This window comes from Macrotis lagotis, chromosome 1 (assembly GCF_037893015.1).
Source record: "Macrotis lagotis isolate mMagLag1 chromosome 1, bilby.v1.9.chrom.fasta, whole genome shotgun sequence".
NCBI classification, from domain to species: domain Eukaryota; kingdom Metazoa; phylum Chordata; class Mammalia; order Peramelemorphia; family Peramelidae; genus Macrotis; species Macrotis lagotis.
The window spans coordinates 770449930-770456381 of NC_133658.1; the positions used below are offsets into that span (position 1 = coordinate 770449930).

The 6452-nt window shown below is 31.1% G+C and overlaps 1 pseudogene; it reads left to right on the forward strand.

Moving 5' to 3' along the window:
- The first annotated feature begins 2951 nt into the window (after positions 1-2951).
- On the forward strand, positions 2952-4365 carry LOC141506837 (ribosome quality control complex subunit NEMF pseudogene; annotated as a pseudogene).
- The last annotated feature ends 2087 nt before the right edge of the window (positions 4366-6452 follow it).

Consider the following 6452-nt stretch of genomic DNA (forward strand, 5'->3'; position numbering starts at 1 on the left):
ATTCATTTGAAATGTTTTTAAAAAACAATAGTAAAATTAAAAGGAGAGCACAAATCTGGGAAAAATTTATATCCAGTGTTGTTGATAAGGACCTCATTTCTAAAATATGTTAAAAGCTGTATCAAATTTATAAGAATATATCATTCCTCAGTTGATAAATGATCAAAGGCTATGAATAGGCAGCTTTAAGTTAAAGAAATTGAAGCCATGCATAGTCATATAAAAATACTCTAACTCACTAATGTTTAAAGAAATGCAAAATAAAGAAACTCTGAGATAACCTATTAGATTTGGTAATATTATGGAAAAGAAAATGATAAATGTTGAAAGGCCTGTGGTAAAAATGGCACACTAATATACTGTTGGTAGAGTTGTAAATTGATCAAACCATTCTGAAGTGTAATTTGAAACTATGCTAAAAAGGGTTGTAAAACTTTGTTTACACTGTGATTCAGATTTAATTTAATTAAATTTTCCACTACTAGATCTATACCCAAAAGATAACAGAGAAAATGTACAATAATTATAAGCAGTTCTTTTGTGGTGGCAAAGAATTGGAAAATGATGGGATATCTACCAGTTGGGGAATGACTAAACAAATTATGTTGTATTCATTTTATGGTTAACCATTGTTCTGTAAGAAATCATCAACAGATGAATTTCAGAAAAATCCAGAAAGATTTACATAAACTGATGCTGAAAGAAGTAACCAGAAACCAGGAAAATATTATCAATATCACCATCAACAGTGTTAGTCAATCAACTTTGATATATCAATTTATTCTTCTTGGCAGAACAGTGATCAATGAAAATTCTGAGAGACATGAGGGAAAATACCTTCCACATCCAGAGAAAGAGCTGTGGAGTCTGAATTCAGACCCTACATTCTAGTTTTACTTTTTATTAAATTGAAAAAATATGTATAACATGATTGTTCATGTATAACTGTATCAGATGGCTTGCTTACTTGAGGAAGAGGGAGGCAAATGATGGGGGAGAAAAATGTAGAACTCAAAAGTCTTACAATTATTACATTTTAAAAACTATCATTACATATAATTGAAAAAATAATTTAAAAATTTAAAACACTGAGATAAAAACAAAATTATTTGGCCAAATCTATCACCAATACAAATACAGCTTCTTAATCAAAGAAAGAGACATTTACCAAATAATTTTAAATATATATGTATTTTTAGTACTGGCTAAGAGTAATATAAGGGGAAAAGGGGAATATCTAAGATACAAAAGAAATATCAAGGCAGCTAGGCAGTGCAGTAGATAAAGCACTAGTCCTTCACTCAGGAAGACTTTAGTTCAAATTCCTCATTACACATTTGACACTTATTAGTTATATGATCTTAAGCAAGTCTCTCTTTACCCTGATTTTTTCACTTCCAGAGCCACCTCCAATTGTTTCAATGCAAATTGACCACTGGCCCCAGATGGTTCTGAAGGCAAAAGTAAGGCTGGTGACTAAGTATAGAACCGCCTCACTAAAATTCCATTCATTTTCTTGTCATGACATTACCTCCCTGATGTCATGGTCTTGTTCTAGAATGAAGGACAAACATTATCACCACTCCAATCACTGCATGTTTCTTTTTTATATAAATTGAGAAAATTTTTTTCTACATATATTTTAGTAAAGATTTTCTAGAAAAACAATATATCACAAAGTTAGCAATGGTGGCTATTTCATTTTAAGTCAATTAGAATTTACAAAAGACTTTTTACCACTAAAATAAAGCAAGAAGAGAAGAACAAACACATTGTCCCTCAATATTTGTGGCATTTGAGGCAGCTAGGTGGAGCAGTGGATACAGCAACAGCCCTGGAGTCAGGAAGACCTGAGTTCAAATATGACCTCAGACAGTTAATAATTAAATTTCTCTGGGACATTGGGCAAGTCACTTAAGCTCATTGCCTTGCAAAAACAAAACCAAACAAATGAAATATTTGTGGCATTTGGAGTGGTGGCTTTTACACTTCCCTATGTCACCTGATTCTCTAAGGGAATACAATCAAATCTACTAAATTTGTTGTGCAGAATTTCAACCAAATTTACTTTCAAATGTAGTAAGAGCCTAGAAGTCAACTTTCATGGAATTATCAAGGAAAATGCACTGACATTCTAGAATCTGGAGGCAAGATAGACATTGAAAGAATCCACTGACCTCTCCCTGAAAGAGAATCCAAATTTGAAGGTCCAAGGACTATTAGGACAAAACCACAGAACTTCCAGATCAAGATGAAAATATTGAAAGCTGCTATAAAGGAACAATTCAAGTGGAGTAGATAACTGAAGGATAATAAGAAGGATAACACAAGATTTAGCAGCTTCTACATTAAAGGACTGGGGGACTTGGAATATGATATTCTGTAAGACAAAAGATCTTGAATTATCATGAAGAATCAGTTACCCCCCAAAACTGAGTGTACTCGTTCAGTGGAAAAGATGGACATTCAATGAAACAAACTTTCCTGATGAAAAGACTGTAGCTGAGCCAAAAATCTGATCTTCAAATACAGGACTTAGGAGAAACAAAAAATGGTAAACAGTAAAGGGAAATCATAAGGGACTTTATCAGACCACACTATTGTAATTTCCCTTTTGTGTTATCTTTCCCAATTGATAATGACCAAAACATAGGAATTATTTTTTTGTAACAGCAGGAGTCACTATGACTTAAGTTTGGAAATTATATGTAAAGGAAGAAAGTCGTTAAAAAGTTGGCAGGATAGACTGTTCTCCCTGAAGTTAATCAGAATATTCATCTGGGAGGATAGATGACTAGAACAGAGATTATCTGTCTCTGATTTAAGGAACAGGAAAATACATTATTAGTTTGATTACTGTGCTTGTATACAGCAGTAAGTGACTCAGTCTGTCAGAATAGTAGGATCTTAGGAGAAGTTTGGCAGAGCTGAGTGACTAAGGATACTTCACTATGAAGATTCAGTGAAGTTCCAGAGATATGTACACTATCCTCTCCAAGTCCTATGCCAGCTTATTAGGAATGAGAGTATACAATACTTACGATACAGATAACAAGACATACCTTATACCCTCCAAACACCAGACTTTAAAGTTACAATCTTACTTGAAATTGAAATGCAAATTCACAGAATCAGGTATGATTGGTCAAAGAATATGATGCCATTTTGCTTTGCCACTAAGTACCTAAAATAGTTGAAGAGTTGAAGATTAGCAGTGCAAAATAGTTTAGTGTGGATAGAATTGTAGATTTTCAATTTGGAAGTGCTGAAGCTGCCTATCATTTAATCACTGAGAATTAAGATAAATGAAATGTTCATACCAAACCATGAATACCTAACTTTACATATATCTTGAAATTTTGAAGTGATCTAGTGGATGATGTATAGGATTAGTATTAGGGTTAGTGAAAGGATTTACCAAGAAATTTTTATTTTCATAAGAATGTTGATGTTCATATAGTGTGCTGTTCCAAAAAAAGGATCTGATTGATCATGCTGTGTTCATGGAACCATTACTGTCATTGGAAAGATTAATTGAAATAATATCTAGAGTACCCAAAGTAGAACAAATAAAGAGAATTCTTAAGCCATAACTCTACTGAAAATTTATTTGTTTGTCTGAAGTAAACACATTATATTAAAACAATGTCTAATTTTAATGGAAATGAGTATATTATTTGAAAAAAAAACAAGAAAAGAAATAACCAAGCCAGAAGTTAGATAGGGAATCTGAAGATAAATTAAAATATAAACAGTTTCATAATTTCTTGCCTTCTCAACATTTCATATATCCATTTAGAGCATTTGAATGATTTGAAAAGACTGTGGATAAATTTTATTCTAACCTGGAAGACCAAAGGTAGACTTGAAAGTTTAACAACAGGAGAAAGAAGCATTGAAGAAATTGGATAATGTGTATAAGGATCATAAACATTGATAAGAAGCTCTTTACCTAGTTCAGGAAATTGATAAAATCAAAGAAGAATCCATAGAAATTAATCTACACATGACTGACAGAACCATCCAAATGGTTTGGAGTGCTTTACCCAACCACATAGATTAGGCAGAAATTGTACTAATTGCAACTCAGGGAGATACTGTTGCAATGCAATGAGAGAACTGAACCTGCAAATCAGCCAAAAACTAAAAAAACCCATACCTATTACCAGCTAAGGAAGAGAAGGAAGAAGAAACAGGACATTCAAAAGGGGAAAATTCAGGATGACAAATAGCTGCAGTAACTTCAGAAAAATAAGCCATTAGTTATTGATATTGACCTTAGTTTATTAGCATATACCAATGCCAAAAAATATGACCATTAAGTGGCATGCTGCCAGGAAAATGCAAAAAGTAGTTAAAAGTTAATATGAAATCTGACATAGTTTTCATTTCTTCTCTTTCTATTTGCCACAAAGTGATTTGACTTGTTGCAAAGATGTTTTTTGTTTTATGGTGAGCTTCAAGTTAGTTTTTACATTCCTTTGTTTCACCCTCATCAACAGACTTCTTATTTCTTCTTCATTTTCTGCATCAGAGGTGTATCATTGATTCATCTGAAATTAATATTTCTCCTGATAACCTTAATTCCAATTTTTGACTTAGCCAACTTGACATGTAGCATAATTCATTCTGTATTTAAGTTAAAGTGAGAATATAAAGACTTCTTGTAAACCTTTTCAATCATAAACCTATTAGTTATTCCATATTCACTTTTAGTATTGTTTCTTGAATATACAAGTTCCTCAGAAAACAAGTAAGATCATCTGGTATTCCAGTCACTTTGAGGACTTGACACATTTGGTTGTGATACATGCAATAAAAGGATTTGCATAATCAATGAAGCAGAAGTAGATTAGTTGTTGTTGTTTTTCTGGAACTCCTTTGCATTTTTCCTTAATCCAGTGAATGTTGGCAATTTGGTCACTAGTTCTTTTCTCTTGTTGAAAATAAACATGCTCTTCTGGTAATTCCTAGTTAATTTTCAATACTAGTTTTCATATTTCAAGCAAAAATTTGCCAGTCATGAAATGATTTCAGCAATTTGAACATTCCTTTCCATTACCATACTTTAGGATTGAATTGTAAATTGATCTTTTGTAATCCAGTGGCCATTAAAGAGTTTTCTAAATTTGATGGCATATAGAATGTAGCATCATATTTAATAGTATCATATTTTAAATTTTAAATTTCTCAGTTGGAATTCTGTTACCTCTACTAGCCTTATTGTTAGCAATGCTTTCTAAGGTACATTTGACTTCATACTATTCTCAATCTATTTTGTATTTGTTTATGTTTTTTCCTTATTGTTAACAATGCATTCTAATGTACATTTGACTTTATACTATTCTCAAACTAATTTATAACTATTTATGTTTGTACCAGTTAAATACCCCAGGGAAAAGGGTTGGACAAGGGATTTTTTTAAATTTTTGTCCTTAGTCACTAGAACATAATTAATATACGTATTTTAGTCACTTGATTAATGCTAGTTTAATTGAATTTAATTGTTTTGAGTAAAGGTCACTTGAAAGAGAAAATTGGAAAACAATATTACTTATATAGTTATCAAATCAATAAATTTACATTGCATAGCTACATTAAGAGAAAATTTCTTTGAGTGAAACATAACTAAAAATAAAACAAAACTCCCAAAATTACAGAATAATTTACATATTTTTGGAAGATATTTAAAATATAACAAGTTCCAGCTGGAAATCTGGGTAGGAATGTTTCCTTACAATTCAGAATCTATTTTGTTACAATTTCAATTATTTGTTTTATATCAGTCACATTTCCCATTATTTCTCTTCTACTCCCACATCAAAAGAACCATCCTTTACAAGAAATAATTTAAAGAGGATTAAGTGAAAACATTCTAACAAAAGACCAAATACAACCAGCTAAAGTAGAAATAATAAATATTAATATATAAATAGATAAGCAAAAGTAAAATAATGAATAAATTATTATATAAATGAATGAATTGATGAACAATTAGATGAGTAAATGAAGGATTCAGATAATTAATGAATTAAACTCTAATAGATAATTAAATAAAGAAGTTCATAGATAAATGAGTTAATGAATAAAAGAACACTGAATAAATAAGCAAGCAAGCAAGAATTGGCAGCTAATAATGAATGGCAGAAACTACACATATTCTGTCATGAAGATTTCCCTAAATCATTTCTCTCAAAATTTCTCAAAATGGTTTAAAGACTTCTTCCTATTAAGGGAGATATTTTGGCTGAAGAATTCCTCTTTTCTGATTTTTCCACAATGAAATATAACAAGAAAACTCTGGTCTACTCTAATAACCTACAAATCCATGATAGTATGTAACACAGTTTTATTGGAATGATCACTGAGTTAGTCATTGTCAAATTATGTATACTGCAAATTGTAAATGCCTACTTAATTGTATAATGGAACCATATCAATGAAGTAACAGG